The sequence below is a fragment of the Meriones unguiculatus genome, chromosome 2 (genome assembly GCF_030254825.1).
Source record: "Meriones unguiculatus strain TT.TT164.6M chromosome 2, Bangor_MerUng_6.1, whole genome shotgun sequence".
NCBI classification, from domain to species: Eukaryota; Metazoa; Chordata; class Mammalia; order Rodentia; family Muridae; genus Meriones; species Meriones unguiculatus.
In genome coordinates, this window is record NC_083350.1 from 102,432,357 (window position 1) to 102,459,333 (window position 26,977).

The window sequence follows — 26,977 nt, forward strand, 5'->3', positions numbered from 1 at the left end:
AAGTTTTCTAGAATGCAGGAATACAGTTGCCTTTCCAACCATGTTGCTTTTTTTTTTAAAATTAACATAATGCTTTCATAATTCCTCCTTGTAACACTACTCCCCAAAACAGACCTGTTTTTTCTTTGAGAAGGATCTCAGTGTATAGCCCAGGATGGCCTTCAACTTCCTGCCCTGCCTCCTCCTGCGTGCTGTACTCCTCCAGGCAGTGCTCCTTGCTCTTGGCTGAACAGTGGCAGGATGTTCTTCAGAGCAGTGTGGAAAGCATGACTGGAGAAAGATGAAGAATGGCGAACTGTCACATCTCTGGTATATGGCTGACCTTTTTCTTGCATGAATACCTCAGTACTATGAAAAGGTGTGTGGGGAGGAGGTAAGCGATTCGTAATCCTGTCACTTTTCAGACATGTTGACCCTTCGGAATATCTAAGGCGTATGTTAAGTAATATTGTGTAAGCTATGTGGAAGAGAACCATGTTGTCTTAACCTAGTCTACTAACTTGCTAGATGCATTTTAGCAGAACATCACAGCTGGAAGTCAGAGGCCATGAGGTCAGCAAGACTCCGTGAGAACCACGGGACCTTGCTCCTGAGATCTCTGCCGCCCATCCTCCCACCTCCGTGTCTTTCCATCATCTTTCTTCTCTATGTCTAAATTTCCTCTTCTTTTATGGATACCTTCACATTGGATTAAGAACTATCCTCGTTTATCCCTTCAAAGGCCTTATCTTGAAATAGTATTTCTGAGGTACCGGCAGTTAAGACTTTGTGTGTGTGTGTGTGTGTGTGTGTGTGTGTGTGGTTTATTTGTTTGTTGAGACAAGGATCTCACCATGTAGCCTCGGCTGGCCTGGAACCTCCTTTGTAGACTAGGCTGGAGCTTATGGAGCTTACCTTTCTCTCCTCCTGAGTGCTTTGCTAGGAAAATACAGCAAAGGCCCAAGAAGAAAACAAAACACACAGACTTCCACTCTCCAGCAGTCACCAGGGCTTACAACCAGGTTTCTGGGTCACTGCTCTTGAGATGGGTGGTAAATTGTGCCTGTTGGTTGGAAGAAGAGGCTTAGAATGATCAAATTAGGCTCCCCTTGCAGCCTTTCCACGTAATAGCGTGACCTTGGCCTATTTGAGCCTGAGTCTTAATCCATGGCATGAGTATCATGTTATCCACAATACCTTTAACCCACATGGCAGCCTTTGCTGCCATCGATGTGAAAATATTTACCAACATGTCAGGAGATAATGCTTGCAGATCGGCTGAAAAAGTTGACAAAAAGTCTGTACAAAAATCACATTTGTTTATAAAACGGGGCCTGCAAATAGGATAGCCTTAGTGAAGCTGGCTTGGATAATTAGGTATTTGGTGCCAGCCCTGCAGTGTACTTTCTTAGTGGGATTTTGAACAAAGTATAATAAGGGATGTATCCCTGGACCTTACTGCACATTTGGGGGAGCAGCCTGTGTCATGGAGTGTAATCTGTAATGCTGCAGCTGCCTGACTGATGCCTCATTTGACTCCCGGTGTGGGTCAGCGCTCATGATTGACGGCCAGAGGTGGGAGTTCTCAGCTGTAGGCAACCCAGGCTCATCCCCCAGTGTGGAACTCTAGAATTCTCCTTTGGCTTTCTTCTCAGACAGGGCAGCAGCAGCATCGTTTATATTTATGTTCTTGTGTGTTTTGCCTACATGTATGGCTGCTCACCATGCATGTGCTGAATGCCAGCAGAGACCAGAAGAGGGCATCAGATCTCTTGGAACTAGAGTTGTAAATAGTTGTGAGCCCACGTGGGTGCTGAGAATCTAAGCTGGGTCGTCTGGAAGAGCATGCGGGAGCCAGCTCATCATCCCAGACGGGATGTGTTTGAAGCGCTGCCCAGTCTGGTGTCAGGAGAGGCTTCATTGTCCCTGAGCTTCCTCAGTACTTCCCTTTGTACCCAGCCGTGTGTGAGGCCTGAGCTCATCCTGGAGGGACCTGGGACGACAGGTCTGTGGGTTAGTACTGACGCTGTAGGAGGCAGAGACCGTTCTCTGGGGAGCCCCGGCTTCAGGTGACCTCCTTCAGGAAGAACTGGCCCGCATCCACTCCGACAGGCTGTGGGTCGGAGGAGTGGTATCCACTGTTAAGAGTCCTCTCCCTTCAGACCAGCACAGCCCTCTTTGCAGGGGTGTCTCTTTTGTTTTGTAGGGAATTTGTAGGGATGGAGGACAAATGGTACCAATTGTTCAAGGATGTGGATGCCTCTGATTTGCATTTCCGTGCATGCTCTGTAACGAGTGTACATCTGGTGGGTTTTGGTTTTGTTTTTGTTTTTTGTAGCCTTGGGCAAAGGAAATGCTAAATCCTGGGCGTCACAGATAGGTTCTTTGACTTGACTCAGATGGAAGAAGGATGCTGTGGGAAGGGAGGAGTGAGGATGTTAATTGCCATGGCAACCAGCAGGTTTTTATAGTGGAACACTGCCTTTGTAACCCAAATCCGTCACCTTTTTGCCAACTACTGAAAACAGACTGACGCAAACTCAAGAAATTATAGTGCCATCTCTCAGTGGGATTTTATTTGTTCTTTGGAACAGTCTTTTGGTGATTTCAGCCCTTCCTAGAATCTCAGGCTCAAAAGGCACATTTATTTACGTCTATAATTTTTCTAAAGTTAGGTGCTTACAACTTGCCCATTGTGATGATGTCACCCCACTCAGTCCCCAGTTTGATCCGTAGGGGATTGAGAATGGGCATCAGTCAGGCAGACATCATATGCTTTGTGTTCCATTTCCCACTTTGTAGCTTTTTGCTTATTTGTTTGTTTTATTTGTCTCGCTGTCTGACCTTACATAGTCTTGTTTCTCCACTATTCATGAGGCTGAGATGCCTAGGATACCTCATTCCTATCAGGCATTGTGTAGCAAGTTCAGAGCCACTGCTAGCCGCCTGAGAGCTGCTAGAAAATGGAACCCTGAGTGTTGTTTTGGGAGTTCTGCTGAGGGTTTGCTTACGGCAAGAAAACTGCATGTGAGCAGGCAGAGTTATCTAGGGGAACTAGAGGCTTTTTTGAGCGTGTAAGGAAGGTGCTTTTGTTGATAGACGCTTGGGACCGAGAAGCTGAAACTTTTGAGGTTGAGAAAGGCAGGTTGGGTGAGGCCAACAGGGAGGGGTGAATGTTACGCGTATGTGTGACATAGTGAAATACATTCATCTGTACAATTACTATACAGTGTGGTGGTTTAAGTGAGAATGAACCCCATAGACCCCCATTTTGAACACTTGGTCCCCAGATGGTTGAACTGTTGGGGAAGAATTAGTGGGTGCAGCCTTGTTGGAGCTGTGTCACTGGGGGATGGGGCTTTGAGGTTTCAAAAGGCAGCACCGTTCCCAGTTCTCTCTGTCTAGTGCTTGTGGCTCAAGATAGAAGCCCGAAGCTACTGCCCCGGTGCCAGGCCTGCCTACTGCCAGGCTCCCCACTGTGATGGTCATAGATGCTAACTTTCTAGAACTTTAAGCTCCCAGTGAACTCTTCTGTCAGTTGCCTTGGTCTTGGTGTCTCTTTACAGCAATAGAAAAGTCACTAAGGCATACAGTAATGTTTTAAAATGCACAAGGAAAGGAGGAGAAAGATAGAAGGGGACACCAGGCTGGTTTTTTCCTCCCCTAGGGTCTTGGCCTATGTAATTCCCTCCCCAAACCCATGCCTGGAGCTGGTTTGTTCTGGAACTGTTGACCCTAATAAAAGAGAAGATGAGGGGTATGTCCCTAGCAGTGATCCCTGGCAGCTGTGTATTCCCAGCATGTGACATGGAGTTGTGTCTTTCATGGCACTGATTTGAAGGGTGAAGTCCTTTGAGCCCCTTAAGTCTGCTTCTTCCGGTTCCCCACTACCTGCTTATCACCTGGTTTCTCCCCAGCCCACAAAGCAGGAGCACAGTGTATGGAGGTGACAGGCTCAAGTTATTTCACACAGGGCATGAATGGATTGTCAGTTCTGGAGTCTCATTCAACACATTGACTTTCCAAATATATGTAAATCCCATGTGATGTGCTAGGCATACTGAGTGACAGAGGCCTGTCATCTGGTGTTTGTTCCAGTAGCCTGAGGCAAACATACCAGATCCACAGGTAAAATCCATATGTGTCAGCAGAGGCGATACAGCATTAAAAAAATAAAACAGAACTTGGGGAGGCCCAGGTGAGGATAGAGAGGAGCGGATTAAAATAAGAGACTCGGGAAAGCTTTTCTTAGAGAAGAACTGTAGATGTGCTGCTCGGGAACAGCATCCTTGGACAGGGAGCAACAGGTGCAGATGCCCTGAGACAGGAGCCTGCTGTGGTCCAGGCACACTGGGAGACAGGTGGGCAGAGAGACCTGGGGCCTGAGATGCTGTTGTGGAGAAGCCAGTTCAGGACTCAATGTTTTGCAAGTACGGCCTTGGCTGATGGCTGGCAGAGGTTGTAGGTGGCCCCCAGAAGGGAGTGGTTATAGTGGCCTGGACGAGAGTGACAGCTGAGGAGGTATGAGTGGGCAGATGTAAAGCCAGCGTTGCTGAAGCACTGTGTCAGTGCCAGTTTTTCGTGGTGAAGTGAGGGCAGGGGCTTAGGACACACTGGCCCATCTTTGAAGCCCTGCTGCCTCTTACAACTGTGCCGAATCATCTCCTCCCATTTTGAGCATCAGACTACTCATGTAAAAGAGAACCAGTTCCTCATAACGAAGCGGGAGGCTTGTGTAAGCCAATATACGCGAAGGGCGTGCCCTTTCTCAACTCACAACTGGCTTGGGTGCCTCTCCATCCAGCCCATGCCAGCCAGCCCTGAGCCTTCTCACACCCTTTTAACTAGTGATTTATTCTTCTCAACCCTGAAGCAGAAGGGATTGCTCCCTCCAGTGCTAAATAGATATGTGGTGCATGGAAAATGGGAGGAAGTGAGAAAGAAAGGAACGCATACATTAAGAGTTTCACAAAGATATTAGTATAATATTTGAGCTCACACCTTTCAACAAGCCAGCAAGGTTTGTCTTCTCAGAGTTCAGTGTTTCGATACATCAAACGATTAGTAAAGGCCTTGGCTACAGTTTTTATTTAAATAAGTCTAATTAGGGAAGGCATGTACTCTTATTTCCATATTTTAATTTTTATCTCCTCTCTGCTTTTGGCTTGTAGAAAGTATTTGTTCAAAGATGCTAATTGGTGTTTTTGCTTAGGTCTGCTTTAAGAATAAGTGAGTTCCTTGTTGTTAAAGAAGATTTCATTAACTTTCTAAGGAAGATTTCCCTCAGTCTTTTTCTGGTGGTATTTTAAAACAAGCTAAATACACACAACAGTGATCATTTAGATCACAAAGTGTCTTACCCATGGCCAAGGTAATCTCACAAAGGTAGTGACCACAGTACAGCAGTTCTGTTAACTTATTTTTATTTTTTTAAGATTTACTTTTATTAATGTGCATGTATATGGGAATTGCATGTGAATACAGAGGTCAGAAGAGGGCATCAGAGCCCCTGCACCTGTAGCTACAGACAGTTAGCTGTGAGACCCGGATGTGGGTGCTAGGATTGAACCCTCTGGAAGGATGGCAAGTGCTCTTAACTGCTGACCCATCTCTCCAGCCCCTTCCACTGAGTTTAAATGCTTCCATTACCCCACTGGCTGACGGGAAGGTTCAATCCTAGTCTAGCTTTCCTCTGTCAAAAAATTTCTGCCTGTGATACTTTTGCTCACTGTGAAACAATTTGATCTCCATGGGAACTGCTGTGTTCTTTACAGTTAAAGCTGGTTTTATAGGTTGAACGTTCCCCCAAAACATCTGTCGCTCTCCAGACCTCCAGCGCCTCACAGCGGGACCTTATTTGGATGCAAAGCCTTTATAGAGTAGCCAAGTTAAAATGAGGTTTGTGGAGTAGACCAGATTTCAGTATTGATGGTGTCCTTATAAAAAGGGTAATTTGGATATAGTGTCAGACACTCATCTAGTGACCGTGGTGCAGAGATCAGGCCATGAAGACCAAGGGTTTGGGCAGTGAGTCTCTGTACCAGCCGTGGAATGAACGCCTCAGATGGGCATTGAAAAGAGGCTTGGGATGAGCAGTCTTTGATGTCTTCAGAGGCAGCCAAGCCCCTCTGCTCTTTTATCTTGGGTCCAGCCTCCAGAGCTGCGGGGAAAAGAGTTTCCGCTTATTTAAACCATGCAGATTGTGGAACTTTGTTGCAGTAGCTCCAGGAAATGAATATGATCAACTGTGGTGATTCTTTGTTTTAATTTAATTTAATCTTTTCTTGTTATTGTGCACACATGAGTCATATACTGGGGAGGTGCTTGTGTCATGGCACGCTTGTGGGGGCGGTCAGAGGACAGCTTTGTGGAGTCAGTTCTCGTCTTCTACCTTTATGTGGATTCTGGGGATCAAACTAGGCGACATGGTGTAACTAACGACTGTGACGCAGCCACCTTCACTCGCTGAGTGACCTCACTGGCCCAGGGTTTCCCTTATTGTCTGACATGGACAAAAGGCTTTAACAGCAGCGGGCCCCACGACAGGTAGAAATGTCAGTGGCCCTGATAGCCTGGGCAGTTCTTGGTTAGCAAATGGCTCTCTGTGGCCCCTCCATGGCATTTGTATTCTTTGCCATCTAAGCGAACGCAGCATTTTAATTTGCTTGCGGCAAATTTGTAGAACCCTAGGAATATGTCCATGGATGACTCCAGTTTGTAAGATGTGAGTATGGAAACAGGAAAGCAGATTAGGGCTGGTGATGGGCAAAGCCTGACGACCTGAGTTCAATTCCCAGACCCCACAAGTGGAAGGAGAGACCTGACTCTTCTTGAAAATTGTCCTGTGACCCCCATGTAAGTGCTGTGGAGAGCACACCCACATACATACATACATGTGCACACACACACACACATACACACAAATATACACACAAACACACACACAATTTATACACATACACACACAAATATATACACATACACACACAAATATATACACATACACACACAAATATACACACACAAATATATACACATACACGCACACAAATACATACACATACACACACAAATATATACATATTCACACACACAAAATCAACAGGTGTAAAAAAATTAAAAGTAAATGTCTAATCTAGGATTTGTTGAGAGGAGGAGGAGGGAGGAATGCAGCTTACTCTTTGGATCTGAGTTCAAATCCTGTTTTTATGGCAACTCCAAAGGGCAAAGCAGCCCGAGTAGGGTTAGGCAATCTTATAAGCTGGGTTATTTGTATGAGAGAGCTAGGAGCGGTAGTGCTAGGTCTTATGGTAGTGCTGTGTTTAGCCTTTGAGGAATGGCCAGCGGTTTCCGCAGTGGTTGCCCCAGTGTGCATTGTTGCCAGCAGTGCGTGCAGGTTTCTAGGTTTCCCGTGTCCTCACCATCACTCACCATCTCTCTTGTCTGCTGAGTAGTATCTTGTGGCAATTTTGTGTTGAATTAAAACTGTTCATGCAAATCGTTGCAATATTCATTATACGTGTTGCTAGGTACAACAGCCTTAACTTAGATGTCGTGTAGTTAGCAATCTATTACAGATGCGCGCACCCTGTGCCATCCTAGGCAAGTGGACAGGACTCATGATTTTGCCAACGGGTTGCCGCTGCTTTGTGGGTATGGCAGTAAACAACTTACTGCCATAGCCAGCTGGAAGTCAAGAGGGAGACGTGCCCACTTTAGAGACAAGCTGTACAAAGCTGTGAATTCCCTCATCATGAACACGTGGCTGAACAAATGCTCAGAACTCAGAGCCAGAAACAAAGGCAGGTGGAATGAATGAATAACTCTGGCTTTGGGCGGCAGGCACAATTGCTGCCTGGCAGCTTGAGCAAGCTACTCAAGGCTGTCGGAACCTTGGTGGTTCAGTCACACAGTGAGATGTGAGATGCCCAGCTCATGGTAGGCACTCAACAAATGTTAATTTTCTTTCCTTATATAGCTCTGCTGTTAGCGTCAGATACATATTTTTTTCTCTCTACAGATTCAGTCCAGCTTCAGATATGGCAGAACACAGGACTGATTGTATTGTTTCAGTATCTTCTCTTTGCAGAGAAATAATGAGCTCTTGGCAAAAACTTAATACTGGTAGAAATGGATATTGCAATTTGGTAGCTGCTGATTGACACATGTTTGCTAAACAACTATTCCATCTTGAGAAAGCTCTCCTAGAGGATGGGGGGAATGGAAGAATCCTAAAGAACAGTTTTATCCTTTTTGCCAGGTGTTTATCTGAAAAAAAAAAAAAAGCTTTGGAAACTCCCAGCTTAATATTTTTTTTTTAATAAAATATTGAGAAGCTTTGGCTTAAGAGTTCGAACTACCCTCTCTGAAACTCAAGTGTTGGCAGGCACAAAGGTGTTGGCTCCTTTCTGAAGCATCTTTGCCCTGATTTTTGTTGTGTTGCTTTTTTAAAAAGAAAATGCTGGTCTTTTGGTCACTGGGTCTTTTTTTAGCCCTGCAGGGAAGTCATAGTAACAGGCTTCAAGTCTGATTGGGTTCCATGGCAACAAAGGGTTGTGACTTTATTAAAAGGGAGTTGAGCATGCCAAGAAAGATAAAAATCAGAACACGGAAGATGTCCGAAGCCATGCGTGCGTTTTGAGGGCCATGTGTCCTGAGAGGGAGGGTTTCTCCCTTCAGAATCAGTCTCCATTAGGAATGTGAATCCCACAGCGTTACCACCGAGTTCACAGAGAGACGGGGGCTCTTTAAAGCTCAATTGCATCTTTGCTTTTTGTTCATTCATTCATCTTATTTTTAATATCTTGATATACTAAAAAAAAAATCAAAAACGGTCATGTGAAGAATCTAGGCAGAAAGGATGCTGGTTTTAAAGGCAGAGGGGGACTCTATGGCATCCTTTTTGGAACTCCTTACAGCTGTAAGTTGTGCAACCGTGTGGGAGGGCCAATTAGAGGCAATTATAACCAGATCAAGCTCTCAAGCTCTCCCCGAGCTGAAGCTTGCTCTGTGCTTTCCAAGCCGGGCCTGTGTGTGTGTGTGTGTGTGTGTGTGTGTGTGTGTGTGTGTGTGGCGGAGAGGGGGGGGCTGTTTCTCATCTTTGCTCCTCAGTTAGAAATGCTGATTCTAGGCCACAGGCATAGAGTCTACACAGGAGTAGCCATCATTTCTCTCCCAACCACAAGGGGCTGGCATTTGCTAGAACCAGCGTGTGGCCATCAGAGCTGTTGAGCTGAAAGTACTAACACTACCTGAGGAAATGGCGAGGCGGCTGCCTCAGCTCGTGCTCCGGCCGGCCCCGACCTGGATGTGCTCTGTGAGGAGGCTGTTGCTTTCTCCCCGGTGTGCACTCACTCCTTCCTTCTCCCTCATTCTGATACTGAAAGTGAAAGAGGCAGAGGGGCGGGTTGAAAGGTCACCCTGCCTCTCATCCTTTCAGGCCGGGGCCGTTCTGACATGTGTCCCGGACTCAGACTTCATTAGTCACGTACCTACAGCTGCCTCTCGGTGAATCAGAAACTTCACAGATACTCTGAGTATTCAGCGTAGCAGGCAGTATTGGTCTGTGAGCAGGGAATTAGCTCACCACGTTCCAGGGCTCCCAGCCAGAGTTAATCAGCCCTCGGGGAAATTATGTAACCTGGTTCCTTGTCTCACAGTGAGCTTGACCTGGATTGATGCTCCCCAAACTCCCCCAAGTTTAATAACCTGGGCTCTAGCTTAAGACGCAGAATCTCTTAGAAATGCTGATTCACTGTCTGGGGTGGGGCAAGGTGGTAGAGGCCTCAGGTGATCTCACAACTAGATGTTCCGGAAATACCACTCCTCTGCCTCAGTGAGGTCAGCCTGTAGCTGGAGTGAAAACCAGTGGAGGGAGAAGGGAAGCTGTCAGGCGTAGGTGCCCGTTGGTCGGGATTAGGAGAAGCCAGCCGGGCTCAGAAACATGACCCAACCACAAGGGGCTGGCATTTGCTAGCCCAGCTCCCTTCCCGCCTCAAACACCGCTCTCCTCCACGCTTGCGCACCGTGGCTCTAAGGGGCCGAAGGTGCCAAGTTGATGAAAGGCCGGTCGGGTGTGTTGGCTCCTGGTGCTCCATGTCCTGGAGCAGTGCAGCCCTGAGCACTTGTGTTCACAGAGCTCTCTGCGCTCTGTCATATTGTTTCCCTTGATAGAAAAGTGCTCACCAAGCAGTTACTTTAGATGGGCATGAGGCAGAGACATCGTGGTGGGGGAGGGGATGATGTTTAAGAGTTAAGACTTCCTGAGCAAAACTAAGTTCAAGTTCAGACACTCACATTTAGTGTAAAAGATGACCAAATGGAGCCAGTTAGATTATGGAAGTACATGTGACACACAGCCAGGGCCTCAGAGAGAAGCCTGGTCACCGGAGAATGTTTACTGATTAAGCCATTTACTGCCAAAGCAAACACGTGTGCCTCCTCCGCGCTCTCTGCTTGTGCCTAGATTTTGTGTCTCCTGCTGAGCAAAGATCAGATGACATCATTGAATGAGGTTCTCAGTGGATTATCCGAATAAGCCTGAATTGTAAAGGCTCGTCTTTTTGCTATCGAGCTTACCTCGATAGTGTAAGTGAAGTGTAAGTTCAGGGCCTGCTGGAGTGACAGCTCAGAGAATAAGGGCACTTGTTTCTCTTCGAGAGGACCTGGGCTCAATTTTAAGCACCCACATGATGGCTCACAAGCATCCTGGAACTCCAGTTCCAGAGAATCCAATGCCCTCTTCTGGCACCCATGGGCCCTGCATGCCCGTGGTGCACAGACCTATATGCAGGCAAAAACACACATATACATGAACTAAAAATAAAATAAAGCTAAAAACATTTTAAGTGTGAGTTTATTGCGAAAAAAATCAATTCCATAGTACCAGAGGTCATAAGGTGAAAGTAGAGCCTCTGCTTTCAGTCCCCCACCCCCGAAACTGGGATAGCAAGGTTCTTTTCGCTGTGCCTTGCCCGTCTGTGCAAACGCACCAGTCCGTTATCTAACCAGGCCTCCATTGACATACATGCTATTCAGGTTCCTTCCAGGTGGTTACTGTTCAGGTTCTTTCCAGGATTTTGTGGCTCACTCTTTGTTTTTCCTGTGTTTGTTTGGATTTATAATACAATATTTTAAATCTCTGTACTTCCCCCCCCCTTGTAACCTCATATGGATCAAAACATTTTGAGGGGGCACCAATGGTCAAGCCCAGGACTGTGTACATGTTAGAAAAGTGCTGAACTACCAAGCTACAGCTTCAACACCCTCCCCGACCCCCAGCTAGATAAAGAGATAATAGATAAATAGATAGATAAATCACTAAAGTTTAAAAAAAAAAGTGTTTGGGCCAAGAATAGCTACAAATCATTGTCCTCCCAAAGCAGGTGACAGTTTTTCTTTTGCCTGCAGACCAGTCCCCCAGCTTGGCTGCTGCCATGGTTAGCAAATGGGTGCCAGTCCCTGTCTGTGTACCCATAACCTGAGGCTTCATCAAAAGGCCCCTGGGTAAAAGAATGAAGTGAGCCATTGGTGAGGAAAAAAAAGTTTCGATATGCCCACAATACTCTGAGGGAGAAGAGGAGAGAGAACGACCTAGCAGTAGGTAGCTGACTGGAATTTACAGAGGGCTTGGGGTCACAGAGGCCATGGGTCCCGGCTCCTGAGCCTCGATTGGGGGAACCGACTGTGTGGATAGCTTCGCAGTTTTAGCTCCTGACTTCCGACTGGCTTTCATCCTGATAAACCTGCGTTTAAAATACCCTGCATTGAAAAATGGGTTCAATGTGTCTGACCTGCAGGGAGCGACACAGCCCATGGCAGAGGAGTACTTTCTCTGGCTTTCTTTCACAAGTACTGAAAATATATTACTTCTATACTATCAGAAAGTTTAAATTTTTAAATTGAACCTCCTAAGTCAGGACTGGAACATCTATAGTTTTAAAAGTGTTCTCTTCAAGTATCAAAAATAAGTAAGTAAGCCCCAGCCCCCTCCAAGAAGCAAGCGTTTTCCTTATAGAGCGTGCTATTGACTTAACATTTCGTTTGAGGTGAGACCCATTTTCTAGCATTTATTATTTAGCGCTTTGTGGACTCTGACGTGAACTGGGACAGAGAGAGGCCGTACAATATTAACTCCAGCAGACGCGCCTCTTCCCAAATATTACACTGCAGTTACATACAGACTAGGTTTCATTATACTGACAAAATTCTCTCTCTTTCTCTAAACCCCATTGCCCTTTTCTCCCCACCTCCAAATGGTTAAATCAATATCTCTGAAACCACACAGCAATGTTGGGATCTTGGCATTCATTATTTAACGGTAAGGGCAGCAAACTCCTGGCTCCCTGGACCATCCTGGCCTGAGCTTTTCATACGACCTGTGGCGATTCAAATATTTGAGAATCTGTGCATACAAGGAAGGTCAAAAGGGATTTAAGGATGGGTGACTGACAGCGGGAAAGCCTGTGATCTGCGTGGGTTAAGGAGTCAAATTATTAAACAAAGTGCTGTATGACCACGGAAGGGTGGGAGGAAACTGTCAAATCCTTTCTGTCTGCTGTTATATTAGGGCCTTTTCTGAGCGCCTTAAATCTCCCAAGAAATTGCTAAAATAGGAGTCTCAGAAGTGTTAGTGTACTTGCCCCCGGCCTCAGTTAACCAAGAGTTAGAGCTTGGGCTTGAGTGGGTCTGCTGGGCCCTTCAAATCCATGCCCATCCTCAGAGTAAAAGGCCCTGGGTACCATTGTTGCCAGCTCCCAGACTTGTCCAGCGCACCACCATGGTACCTGCGCCTAAGTGTCCAAGGATCGTCACGTTCATCATGGCCGAAGCTGAATCCACAGCTCACACTCTTCTTGCGTGGATAATCTTAAGCCTCCAGAGGACAGGAACAGAAGCGGCACTATCCTGCCTCTACCTCTCTAACGCCTGCTCGGTCTTCTGATTCTACCCTCTCTTCGCAGACTCAAGCGCTCTTTTCCCCTCTTTTTCCATCCTGATCCCAAAGGCTCCAGGCTGCCAGAGGCCTGACAGGTGAACTTAGCTTGCTTTAAGTAGGACATTCAGGGTCTGGCCCTAGGGCCCGACACCTCCATTCTTCTACCATCCCTGTCTTGCACCATATTTCTCAAAACTTGAATCTCTCTCCATTGGCATCTCTTCCCTGGCGCTCCCTTAGCACGCCTGTCCTGTCAGTTATCAGTGGTTGGCATTGTTCTTCCTCTGCAGCCACTAGATGAGACGGGGGCCACCCCCCTTTGCCTCTCCAGTTGTGCCTGACACTCGAGGCACCTGGAGCATCTGTCTTGGGAACGAATCCACAGAGGAAAGGGCCTCCTGACTGCTCACGTGACTTGCACACTGATTCCACTTCCCTCTGTCTTCATTGAGTGGCCACTCGCAGCTGGCAGTGTGCATGCGTGTGTGTGTGTGTCTGTGTGTGTGTGTGTGTCTGTGTGTCTGTATGTGTATGCCTGTGTGTGTGCGTGCACATTCTGCTGCTTTGCATTTTCTCTGCTGTCCTGGATTTGTTAAGTCAAGCCCTTTTCCTTGTGGGTACACAGGAGTGCCAAGCAGGCTGAATGTGAGTTGTCCTGCACTCCCTGGGGTGATGTGACAGCAGGCCTCTGCCCTGGTGGGCCTCCCTGCAGAGACAGAGTGTGTATGGCTGGGGCCGTCAGCACAAAGAGCCCATTTGTACAGCAGGGTGCTGAATACATCGCATTATTGCTGACAGTTGTTCTGGGCACAGTACAGGGCGTGGAGTTTCCCCCGAGACAAACACCGGAATATCCAGAGATAGTGTGAGTTGATCGCCAAAGTCCAGGATGAGTCATTGAGGTAGGTGCTGTGGAGAGTGTCAGCCTGCCTTCGCGCACAGTCAGCTGAGAGCCTCTGCCGTTTTGCTCCCGGTGAGTCCTGTGTGGTTTGGTAAGTCTCTCACAGTCCCTCCCGCTTCAGGCAAACTTGTAAATGTTATCACTGGGCCTTTTGTAGTTAATAACCTGCCAGATGCCTGAAAGAAACAGAAATGATTCTTGTCCTCGCTGGTCGTCTTTGTGCCTCCTCAAATCCTTTGCTCTCTAATTTCCCAAGTGGATTTCTAAGTATTTAAATTCCAGAACTCCTAGAGAATCGCCAAATTCCTTCACTGTTCATTCTTCTTGGAAGTACAAGTGCAGTAAGAGTGGCTAAAGAGGGAAATTATAAGAAGACCAGCTCTGCCCCTGACTTGGCCTGTGGGTCTATCAGGCTCTGAGCTGCTATCTAATTTCCTACTTTGTCTGATCTTCCCACAGTGGGCATCCTTCATTCCGATTTTCTGGGAGACCCAGAGCTTCCGTATAACTGCCTTAGTGACACCATAAGCCACCACAGGCAAGAAGGGTGTGGCAGGTGCTGCCCTGTGAGTGGGGAGAGGAAACAGACTAGGTGGGGTGCAGTGTGTCATGAACAGGGCTCCCCTGCCCGTTCTGGGACTGCTGGATGGATGTGGTGGACTCTGCAGAGGCCAAGGATCTAGCACATGAATAGTCTATCCCGGAGCTGTGGATGTCACAGGAAGCCAGCATGTGTGTGTGCTCTGTGTATGTATGTATGTCTGTGTGTGTGTCTGTGTGTTGTGATCTTTCTTTCATTCCTTAGATATTAATTTTTAATGATTTATTTATTTTGGTGTGCACTGGTGTTTTAACTGTATGTATGTCTGTGTGAGGGTGTCAAATCTGGAACTGGAGTTACAGACAGTTGTGAGCTGTCATGTGGGTGCTGGGATTGAACCTAGGTCCTCTGAAAGAGCAGCCAGTGCTTTTAACCACTAAGCCATATCTCCAGCCCCAGATATTAATTTTTAAGATTTGTTTGTTTGTTTTTATATATCTGTCTACTATTTATTTATTCATTTATTTTTGGTTTTCCAGGACAGGGTTTCTCTGTGTAGCCTAGGCTGGCCTCAAACTCAGACCCTGTGCCTCCCGAGTGCTGGGATTAAAGGTGTGCACCACCACCACCCAGCAATATTGAAATATTTCAACACATTTAACTGAGGTTTTTTTTTTTTTTTTTCCAGTTGGTTCTTAATCAAAGATTTACCTCAAGCCCTTTTAAGGAGGCTCTGTTCTTGATAGCTCTCCTCTGGTCTTCAGAAACCACGATAACTATGGTTGTGAGGCAGAGTAGCAAGTCAGAGATGTTAACTCCTTGAATCTTGAACATTAAATTTCTGTTTTTTGAAAAGGACAGACTGGAGGGTCTGACTGTTCCAGCAGACAGCAAAGTACCGCATAGCCTCAGCGTTGTGAGGGGTGCAGTCAGCAGAGCTTGGCACGCATGGTGTCAGTTGGAACGAAAGGGAAAGTGCTCCCTAGATTATACTGCTCATAAAAGAGTTTCAGCTGCCACCCCTCTCCCCTGTGTGCTGGGCTGTTCTCAGAGATAGGGAGTAGGACTGTCAAGCCACTGTGAACAGGCTGTTCTGGAGATTTCCTGTCCATCCCTTCCACCTATACAGCCCCTTCACTTTCTCTAACCAGTACAGGGGTTAGCCATGGGGGGCCAGTTCACCTTCACTATGGCCAAGGGCTTTCTCCTGACTGAATCCTCCACTTTCCTGGATGTGATCTGATGAGGACAATGAACAGAAAGACAGGACCAAGTGCAGGGGTGGCCTAGGGGCCTTTATATCCCAGTCGTAATTTAAATATTAATATCATGCAAAGGTTAAGTTGTACTGGAGATAATCGGCTTAAGTGAAGTAAGCCTGTCGCAGGCAGGCAGGCAGGCAGGCAGGCTTTCTTACAGCTAGCTCCCGGTTTTTATGTAGCTATAGAAGACCGTGTCTGTCTGAGTGCCATAGAAGGAGAAGCACAGCCGGGAACAAAGCGGAAGTGGGTATGGAGAATATGCTCAGCAAGTGATATATACCATACTTGGATGAAAATATATTATGTTACACAATGCCATGTATAACAAGAACTGTTCTTCCTTGTGGCATGCTTTTAATGCCTGCACTTGGAGGCAGAGATAGGTGGATCTCAGTGGATTCAAGACCAGCCTGGTTTATGTCTTGAGCTCTAGGACATCTAGGGCTACATAATGAGATTCTGTCTCAAAAAAAAAATTGTTTTTTAATAAAAATAAAATTATAGGGAGAGAGCATTAGGATTGGGAAAAGATGTTACTTGTTTTATAACTTCATACACATTTAGTCTAGTACTTTATTCCATAGTTTTATTTATTTTTTTAAATGACTGTAAAGTATTGAATACTATGCGGAGGACACACTGCATTCAGGAAAGAGGAAGGGAAATGCCTCAGAGCCAGTGGCGGCTCTCAGACGTGACCTGTCACCCTCTCTCCGGACGGTGCATCTTTTCACAGCCCTCCCAGCCCTAAGATGCCAGCTCTCTGTCTTAAGATCCATGTTAATCATTATCTCACTTTATCTCACCTTTTTTTTTTTTTTTTTACCACCCATGTGTTCATACTAAGGGGAGTTGGCATCTGACCTTTATGAAGCGTCATTCTGAATGTGTTTTTCTTTGTGCGTTTGGCTTGGTTTAGTTTGGTTTAGGGGGGATTGTTTGTTTACTAGTTTGTTTTCTGGAGGAAGGGTTTTACCGGGTCGCTGTGATGGCCAGGGTCTCACGGTGTGGCCCAGGCTCTCTCAAACTCATGCCGCTGCAGTCTCACTTAACAAGTGCCTGCCTGTGCTCCTTACCCTGCTCCATCGCACTTACCCTGCTAACCAGCAGCGCTGGCGTCCACGTTACTCCACTTTGCAAACCCATCCGTACAGACTTGTGTGCACAGGTGCACTCTCTTTGCTCAAGGCCTCTGGATTACCTGTGTGTCGTCTCTTGTTTGTCCTGGCCTTTGCTGTGACCAGCGCCGTTGTGGACACTGTTAATGGACTCTCCTGTCTGAGCAGGGTGTTGGGCGTGTTCACGGGTTTTGCTGTTTTAAGAATCAGTTATATGTACACATTTCTAATTTATCTTAATCTGACTTTAACATTGCTTCATTTCCAAGCCCTAGACCTACCAGGATGTATTTTAATGAACAAAATTCTATTCCTTTCTCAGAAGTTACTTCTGAGAATGTAGCTTCAACCTTAAGGACATGGATTTATTGCTCTTGCTCTTTTTTTTTTTTTTTTTGGTAGTTATTGTCACAGAAACCATTTTGAAAGTCCAGAAGAAACATTAGGAATCACAAACGAAACAGTTTAGCCCTCAAAAGTTGAATGAGCTCTCTGTAAACAGTCTTAGCCACACCCCAAGGTCTGTGGCGCCCTGTGTCCCGACAGCAGGGCTGGCTTGAGGGGACGGGTTCTGAGACATGCTTCGCCAGGTGATGCCGTCACGCAAACATCATGAAGTACCCTCACATGAGCCTCGTAACCCAGCCTGCTACATCGAGAGCCTGCGAGGTACAGCCTGGTGCTCCCATGCACAAACTCACAGTGCTAAGTACTGTGAGAAGTTGTACCATGGCAGTGTGTGTGTATATGTTTCTAAACATGGAAAAAGCACAATAAAAAATAGCAAAGGTTTTCTCACTTTAATGATGCCCTGTATAGGGCACTCAACATGAATGGAGCTGCCCTGCATGAGTCAGTGAGTGAGTCACTGCTGAGGGTCTGTGAAGGCCTGAGGCATCACTGCACAGCCCTATAGATGCTGTTTTTAAGAACTGGACTCTTAGGCATTACTAAATTTACAGGAAAATACTTTTTTTCCCCAATAGTAAGCTGATCTTAATGTCACTTTATTTTCTCAATTTTTTTTAAGTTCATCAACTTTATGACTTTTTAAATAACACTTAAAAGAGATACTGTCTAGCTATACCAGTGGTTCTCAGCCTTCCGAACGCTGTGACCCTTTAGTACAGTTCCTCAGGTTGTGGTGACCCCTCAACCAGAAGATTATTTTTGTTGGCTACTTCATAATTGTCATTTTGCCACTGTTATGAGTCGTAATGAAAATAAATATTTATATTAGATATGCATAGGCGACCCCTGTGATAGCGTCATTTGACCCTCCATAAAAGGGGTTGAGGACTGCTGAGCTATATGAAAAATACTTTCTAACTCTGTAAGCTTTCTTCTGTCTTAAGATGTTTGGTGGTTTGTTTGTTTTTACTCTTTAACTTTTTATTTAAAACAACAACAAACACACTAACTGAAACACCTGAGACTCAAACATACATTAACCTCGGTCTTGCCATGATGGAGACCATCCTCATTGTGACGTCTCGCTGGTCTTGTCCCAGTAGACAAGGTCTTCATGAGAAGTAAGGCGCGTGGAACCATCCATCGTGTGGTGACAAATGCCTTCTTCTAGATGGTCTCCTGGTGCTTGGTGCTGTTTTACAATTAACTTTTAGTTTCAGTGATCTGTAGAAAAGTGAGCTAAAATAATGATGGAAAGTACCATGAGTGCACGAACCAGGAAAAAAAACCCTTTATTTCCAAGTGAGACGATGTGTCACACTCTTCCATGACTGCTAACCGAGTAGGCTTGTTTACACTGGTGTCACCAGACACATGAGTAATGTTTTGTACTATGAGATGAACATAGCTATGATGTCACCAGGTGAGGGCTGTTGGTTTTTGTTTTGTTTTTTCAGCTCCATTGTAGTCTTACAGGACTCACGCATACAGTCAGTTCATCAGCACTACAGACAGGCCCATCTTTGTGCTGTGTGTGTGTGTGTGTGTGTGTGTGTGTGTGTGTGTGCGCGCGCATGCGTGCACGCGAGTGCGCACATACATGTGTTGTGTATTGATTTGCTCCAGCGGATGGCCCCAGTGAAGAGCCTGTATTGAAAATAGCGCTACCCACATAGTTCAGATTCAAAGCTGGGAGCATTTGCAAGGAAGCCCTCAGCAGAAGCGTTTTCCAGTGGCATTGGTACCTGGAGAAAATAGTATTTTGTGAAGAGCTCAGAAGAAAAACATAATGTTCGTATACTCTATTTGGGAGGATTTTTACCTGAAAATTTATATTCTGACTTGGCACTTTCAGCTTTGCGTCAAAAAACTTTCTTAGAGCTGTGTCTGAGGACATGGTTTTCCTTTTTTGGAAACTGGATTTTAAAAACCTCTTCTTAGTAGAGTTAGTTTTCTAAGGGCAGACTCGTAAAGAATATCATTAAGTCAGCCTGTAGCTACAAAAGACCCACCGTCCAGGGACCCGTCCAGGGACCCGTCGCTGGATGAAAAGGTCTTATGAGGGAAAAGGTCTTAGCAGGAGTTAGGGACGGGTCTGGCATGCGTTCATGAAGTTTCACAGGTATTTGCCTGTTAGTCTCACTGGAGAGTGTAGGCACTAGGGGCTTTGTTTTAAAATATAAAACTAAGTGATAGTGAAGGGAATATGAAAGAAAGTGTTTATCTCCAGATTCCCAGTCCATTTCCCCATGGGTGACTATAATCAAAATCCTTAGGCTATCCTTCTAGAAAATTCCCTATGCACGCAGGAAGTGCCCTTGTGTACATTTACACTAACCTATCCCCCCCTGGATGTGCACCATAGGCGCGACTTGGCATCTTGTTTCTGTCTTAACACTTTGCCTTAGACAGCTTCCTCTGGTAGCCATTCAGCTCCATTTCTACTTTAGTGGCCGTGTCGTTTTCTTCTGCATTTTGTTTCTCTCTCCCCCTTCTCTCTCTCTCTCTCTCTCTCTCTCTCTCTCTCTCTCTCTCTCCCTCTCCCTCCCTCTCTCTCTCTCTCCCTCTCCCTGCCTCTCTCCTTCTTTCTCTCTCTTTCTCAGTGGTTCGCTATTGATGGTTGTCAGTGCTGTCTGGTTCCAAGACCGGAAGCAGGGGTCCCGGTGGTGGTGGCAGCAAAGGTGGAAACAGACTGCAGTTATTAGAAGCAACAGCAAGGAATTGGAGAAGAGGCAAGGACTTACATATGCTTTGATCTTCATTGCTCATCTTCAGATCTCTTGGAGTTGTTTGTCTTGAGAACTATATGGAAGATCTAGGGCTAGATTGCTGGACCTGGTTGGCACATGCCTGTAATCCCAGCTATTTGGGAAGCTGAGACAGGAAGATTACAAATGCAAAGCCAATCTAGGTGTCAGAGTGAGTTCAAGACCAGCCTGGACAATTTTACCTCAAAATAAAAAGTAAAGCCATGTGGTAGTGGTGCACACCTTTGATCCCAGCACTCTGGAGGCAGAGACAGGTAGATCTCTGAGTTCGAGGCCAGCCTGGTCTGCAGATCCATAATAGCCAGGGATACACAAAGAAACCCTGTTTCAAAAATAATAATAATAAAATAAAATAAATAAAAAGTAACAGAGAAAGAGGTCTGGGGTGGGTATGGCTCATTAGTGGAGTGCTTGTTTATATGGGTACAGGGCTCTGCATTCAGTGTTCCGTACTTCCCAGAAAGAGATGGGGTGGGTGGAATGTTTGCTTCCTTCTCACGGTGGCATGATCGTGGAGGAGAGTGTGACATGCAACTAAAAACTCGGGCAATGGGAGCGTATTTACAACCTAGTGGCTAAAGGTTTGAGAGTTCTAGTCGCCGCAGCTCCTAGCTCTAGTGCAGACATTCCCTGTGGCCACTGAACTGTTACCAGGCCTCTCTCATGATCTCACTGGGCGTGAGGGAGGCCCTGATGTGGAGCTTTGCATTACAGCCATGTGTTCACAAACATCCCTGCACTGAGTAGACCTTAAGGGAAGGCATGGTGGGACCACATATCTGTGTGGGCCTCCCAAGAAAGGTGAAGTAAGAGGTGGCAGTGATCCAGGCAAGAGCACTTAGGCTGGACAAGGGTCAGTGGGTCAGGCTGTTTGCTCTGGGAAAGAGGGAGAAAGTACAAAATATGTACAAAGACAGGGTTGGGTCAGGGCATGGAGGCCTTTAAAGTCCAACTTCAGGAAGTTGAACTTTATCCTGTAGACAGTGTGTGACCGTTGAAAGGAGCAGCCTGGGGACACATGACTAAAGACCGTGGCAGTGATCCAGCTGTGCAGTAGGAAGCATTTGGACCAGACCAGTACTCAAGAGAAAAGAAGGTTGAGCTAATAGAAGATAAAAAAAAAAAAAAACCAAAAAAAAAACAAGAACGTGGTGGTCAAGGGAGAGGGGAGATTAGCCCGGAAGACTGAAGGACTGCCAGCGTATAGCATGACACTCAGATGTGTCGGAGCTTGAGGTAATCAAATCTGGGCAAGAACAGTTGGGAAGATTTATTGAAACTGTTGATGAAAGATGCTGGATAAATGGGAAATTGATGATTGTACCAAATCTGCTTGTCGTTTAGTTCTTGCCTAATTACGCTGTCACTTTCCCTGTGTTTATGCATAGGAGGTGAGTTCCTTTGAAAGATATGCCCTGTAATGTAAAATAAACATACCCCTGTCTCTCATTACGTAGGACTGAACTCTTAAAGTCATCCCTTTGATATGAGGTATGTGTTCAGTGATTGTCGGGTTCATATTTATCCAGGATGAAAAGCAGTCAAGCACAGTATCTTTGACAGAGAAATGAGGTGTTTGCAGGCATATTTACAGAGATCTTAATAATAAAGCCAGTGAGGCAGCATGCGAAGCAGGAGGCCATCAGAGGCTAAAGCACAGAGACCAAAGAAACTTTAGCTCATCAGCTTCGGGCTGATATCTTGGGCTAAAGGAGGTTTCATAATGTTCCTGGTTGATGAATATCAAACAGATGGTCCTCTAACATTTTGAAATGCTGAATAAAGTAGGTGGACTGAGCTGAATTAATGAAGCATACCATATTGTAGATAGTATTACATTGTTCAAAGCCTTTGAGTCAACTTCATCAGCTTTCCCAAGGCCAAAGAAAGGAGGGGGAAAAAAAGGCCTACCATTCATACACCTTAAGGAACTGGTATGAATAAAATCTATTAAGAAAGCCTACTTTTCCCTCGGGGCATACAATCAGTAGGTTTTCAAGTGACAATTCTGAATACAGTCAGTTATATAAAAAGTTCAAAGCAGAATTCAGGTGCCCACCTGAATTCTCACAGACCCTGGAGGAGTTAGGACTCTAAGCGGGGTACAGACACATGATTTGATCTACGGTCCCAGTCAAAGAAAAACTGTATCTGCCATTAAAACTCCCAAGCTGCCTTCCACCCCCACTGCCTTACGCTCATTTTTTTTTTTTTTTTTTTTTTTTTTTTTTTGGTTTTCCTCGTTGCTGTGATAAAAGAAAGCCTTGACAAAAGCAATTCACGGTGAACAAGCTCAACTCACTGTACTAGGATGTAGTCCATACTGGCAGCAGGAGGGGACTGGAGAGCAATGAACCCAGTCTCCGTCAGCTCCGACCAACCGGCATCAATTAGCCTAATTAAGACATCCCTTCAAAGGCATCCCGCAGGCCTACCTTCCTGATCTCTCCAGCAGTGCCAGAGGCCTGTCTCCTAGGTGGATCCCAGCTCCTGCCCAATTGACAGTCAGCACTAGCCATCACATCTCCCTGAGAGTGTACCTCCACTTTATAAATCTAATCTGGGTTTTAATTTTTTCCAGACAGAACGTTTGTCTTAGTGCAGAGTTGAGCAGAGGAGATAGGGAACCACACTGGTTTCATTCTGTCACACGGCTTAGGCGGAACAGGATGTGCTGTGCCTCGGAGATTTTTCCTCGTAGTCCATAAGTAAATGACTTTCGGAGAATCCTCTTTAACTTCAGCCTTTTCTTCTGGTCCAAAATAAGAACCCTTATAATCTGTCCTTCCCCTGATGGAAAGAACCCAGACTACTAATAATAACTGGATATTGCTAACAGTCTCTAAGGGAACAGTAAGTGGAAATGCCCTAAATTACCAGTTGTGCATTTTGGAAGAAAAATTGTTGTCTGTCATGTGGTATAGTATTCTTGTCGACAGGAACTGAGCTAACCTTAGCTTCATGTGTGTGAGAGTGTTGGGGGAGGGAGGTTGTGTGAGTATGGGTGTATGTGGATGTATGTGTGTATAGGTGAGTGTGTGTCTCTGTGTGTGTGTATTAATAGTAGGTCTACTTACATCATCCCTGACTCCCAGACACAAACCTGCTTAGCCTTGGTATGCAGTAAAACAGGAATATATCGACTAAATCAGGCCCATGACTGACAACACAAGAGCCTAATATGAAACCCCTAAAATACAGTGTAGTCACAGCTCTGGAACTTTGTATGCTAAGAACTTAGGCTGTCTGAGGCGGAGCATGGTAGCACACCTGTAGTCCTTGCATATGGGAGGCTGATGCAAATTCACAAGTTCAAGGCCACCCTGGGCAACATTGGTGACTGACCTCAAAAAAAATTTTTTTAAAGAGGCTATGTTTTATGTGGAGTTTTTATTTTTGACATTCCAGCTTCTGTGTTTCTCACATTTTCTAAGGTCAGTGTGAAGTGTAACATGGCCTTTAGCGTCTCCTGTAGGCTCTGTGTTCATCCGTCATGGGCCTCCTTTCAAACTTTCTTGCTGCGTATACTTCCTTGGCCAGGCTGGTGGTGCATCCCAGCATTCAAAAGGCAGAGGCAGGAGGATCTCTGTGAGTTTGAGGCCAGACTGATTTACGTGGTTTGTTCCAGGACTGCCAGGGCTACGTAGAGAGACCCGAAAGAACTGAAACCAAAATATGAGCATACAAATAAATCACAACTCTTGCCTCATCTTCCACGCCGATAGAGTGGCCCACTTAGCCAACACATTGTTAAAGATGTTACGTAGTTTCTAGTGGTCTAAACATTGACTCTGTAGTAGCTTTTGTGTATGTGTTGTTCTCCTAGCTAGATTGTCCTAGCTGCTTTTATTTCCTTGCTTTTAGTTTGGGGATTTTTTTTTTTTTTTTCCTTTTGAAAACAATCTCAGGCAGTGCTGTTCAGCCTCCTGAGTGTTCGGATAATAGCCATGGCCTGCCACGTGCATTTCCATAGCTTTTCAAGCTCCCCCGGGTCGGTATCAGGTGCCTCCTTCCCGTAAACCTCACAGAATTGTCCGGCTTATGTATAGCGTCCCTGCTGTTCCATGTTCTGTGACACCTATGGTATCCACCCACGCACATGTAATTCTCATGCTTCTCCACCCAAACAGTGGACACCCCCAGGCCGGGCTTCCCACCTTCCTCTTTGTGACTCCCGTATTTGTCGAGTGCTGCCTGGCTAGCAGAGCAGATGTGGAGGGAAGGGCATTTTTTCAAACAGAACTTCCGAATTTTGGTGGGCCCGTTTGGGCTAACTTAGTTCTGTCAGCTATCATAGAAACAGTGTGGTCTGTTGTAAATAAAGCCCTGATTGTACTCTGTGTGCTTTTTAGTGAAATCCAGCCTCTTTGAGAAACATTGGCTCTCTAAGTAACCATTATGCAATGAAACAAGTCATCAGCCCAGTGTGTCAGCGTGGTAGCTGGGGTTTGCTGGTTTTCGGAATTTAAAATTAAACATTTCCGGGTCTGCATCCGATGCCACTCATTTACCTCCCAAATCTTAGCGCCTTGCTGCAGAGCTTACCAAGACCATTACTTTTTGTTTACATGTTATATTCTGGTAACACACACACACACACACACACACACACACGTTTATCAGGTAGCATTGTGGAAACAAATACCGTACACATTGACAGGCTAATTAAAGTTCTTACTTGATTTTTGACAGCTTTTGCATTTTTTGTGGTCTAATCTTCTCCTTCCTTCCTTCCTTCCTTCCTTCCTTCCTTCCTTCCTTCCTTCCATCCTTCCTCTTATTCTTCCTCCTCTTCCTTCTCTTTCCCTTCCCCTTCCCCTTCTCCTTCTTCTTTTTGTTTTGGTTTGTCTTATTTTGTTTTTCAAGACAGGGTTTCTCTGCATAGCTCTGGCTGTCCTGGAACTCACTCTGTAGACCAGGCTGGCCTCAAATTCAGAAATCCACCCTCCTCTGCCTCCTGAGTGCTGGGATTAAAGCAATGGTGTGCCACCATTGCTTGACTTATTTTGCTTCTTTGAGATATAACTTACAGTATCCTGCATCTACAGTAAATGTATGGTTGGATATTCCAACCCTGCCTGGGGTAACGGCCATCTGGATCACTATTGTCAGAGCCCTGATGCTCCTTCACTCCTCCCGCTGGCAACTCAGTCTCCCAACAAGGGTAACTGCCATGCCAGTCTCCGGGTATACCTTTGTGTTTCAAGTATCATATGCAGTGGTTTTTAACCTTCTTAATGCTGCAACCCCTTAATGCAGTTCCTCATGTTGTGGTGACCTCTAATCACATACTTATTTTATTGTTACTTCCTAACTATAATTCTACTACAGTTAGGAACTGTAATGTCAGAATAGCCAGATGGTATTAGGTGACCCCTGTGAAAGGGCTGTGTGACCCCCAGATTGAGAACCACTGTTCTATGGTGTTATGTGGTAGCACTTATTTGCTCCTTGACTTGTTGCATTTAAATTACTGGTTGCATAATTTTCACTTTGGCAACACTGATACTCCAAAAGGACACATACCCAGCCTGCTATGATTTTGCTAATAATTTTTAGCAGATTATTTCCTAATAATTCAGTGGATTTAATAAGACCACTGCAATTCTGCCTCAGTTGCGAGACTGCAAATTGCGAGGGCTGCTGCAGGGACCTTACAGGTTGTAGAGTTCAGCCTCCAGGTTCCCTCACGTGAGGGTCCGCAGTTAGCTGCAACACTGACTGCTGGTCCACCTATAGATCAGGTATCTTCCTGGGGCAACAATTCAAATTATATCTGCTCGTTGCAGCCGAAAAAGCAGCTTGAGGGAAGAGAGCTTTAGTTGGCTCATGCTATGAGAGGATGGGCAGTCCGTCCTGGCAGGGAAGCATGGCGGCTAGGGCTGCGCTGCCTTGGGCATTATGTGACGCAGCTGCTTCTTGCATCTTGGTAGATCAGGAAGCAGAAAGTTGGGCTGGAAGCAAAGCCAGGCTGTAACCCTCCTCTCCCCACCTACCCAAAAAGTGCCACCATCTCAAGACCAGCCCCGTAGGTCCTGTGCCTCTGGGATACATTCCAGTCCCAAACCATAACAACAGCCCCTGTCAACAAGAACACAAAACCAGCAAAACTTTACAATGTTGACTCTCACTTGGCAAGAATTCCCCTTATCTGGAGCCTCCAGTCTCTCACCTGGCACACCTCCCTCTTGGTGTCAGTAAAATAAAGTGCAACTGACTCTGTCTGAGAAACTCTTTAACTAAAAGCAGGCATTGCAGGAGAAGGAGGGGGAAGGTTTAAGCAAGTTCTGTGTCTTTATAACATTTTTAGTTTTAAGGTATTGTCTTGAATGCCTTGTGTTGTTGAATGTGGTCCTTTCTAAGTTGTGCTTTAAAAAACAAAACAAAATAAAAAATATCAAACAAAAAAGCCACAGGATTATTCTTAGGGTGGGAAGTCTTAGGGTAAGTTTTGTTTCTCTGATCTCTGCATGTAAAAACAAACAAATCCTTATTCTTAAACCTCCCTGGCAAGGCAGCGGTGAGTCAGAGTTTCTTAGAAAGGGTTCTGAGGGGCGTCATCAGTGGACTTACCGCAAGGCTAATTTCAATCCTTTGTTGATCCGCTGGCCAGGGAGCAACCGCAGAGCATTCTTCAGATATAGTTAGCAAACAGATAAAAAAAAAAAAAAAAAAAAAGCTAACCTTTTTCCAGTTATAAAGCACTTCCAAGCAGGATTAAAGCCGTCAGTCAATCAGGAAATTCATTGAATGAGTGGTAAGTAGTAAATTTTATATTTTCATGCAGAAAGGCAGACGTTACATCACAGTACATATGCATGTACCTTACCCCAATTCAATAGAAGTTTCCTACTCGTTGTGTGTTTGTGTACATGTATATTTGTGTATGTATGTGCACACTTGTGTTGGCAGTAGTGGCAGTGGTGGTCTTGCTATTGCTCTTGGCTTTGGACTTTCACAGACAAAGGCCCTGCCTTTCTAGAATGCATTGGTACACTTAGTAAGTGGAACGCAACATCTTCAGCCCTCTCTCTCTGCGCAAGGCCAGTTTAAGCATTCA

The 26,977-nt window shown here is 45.6% G+C and overlaps 1 protein-coding gene across 4 annotated transcripts in view; it reads left to right on the forward strand.

Annotated features, from left to right (window-relative positions):
• Tmcc3 (transmembrane and coiled-coil domain family 3) overlaps positions 1 to 26,977 on the forward strand; it is a 252,993-nt gene that overhangs the window by 202,174 nt on the left and 23,842 nt on the right. The window contains exon 1 of one of the 4 annotated variants that reach the window (XM_021645390.2): positions 13,755 to 13,889. The exons of 2 other annotated variants lie outside the window; for them this stretch is intronic. The gene's annotated coding sequence lies outside the window, so the exon portion shown is untranslated. Of the gene's footprint in view, positions 1 to 13,754; positions 13,909 to 26,977 lie in introns of those variants that run through there. One more of the 4 variants, XM_060377938.1, reaches the window with a different exon arrangement.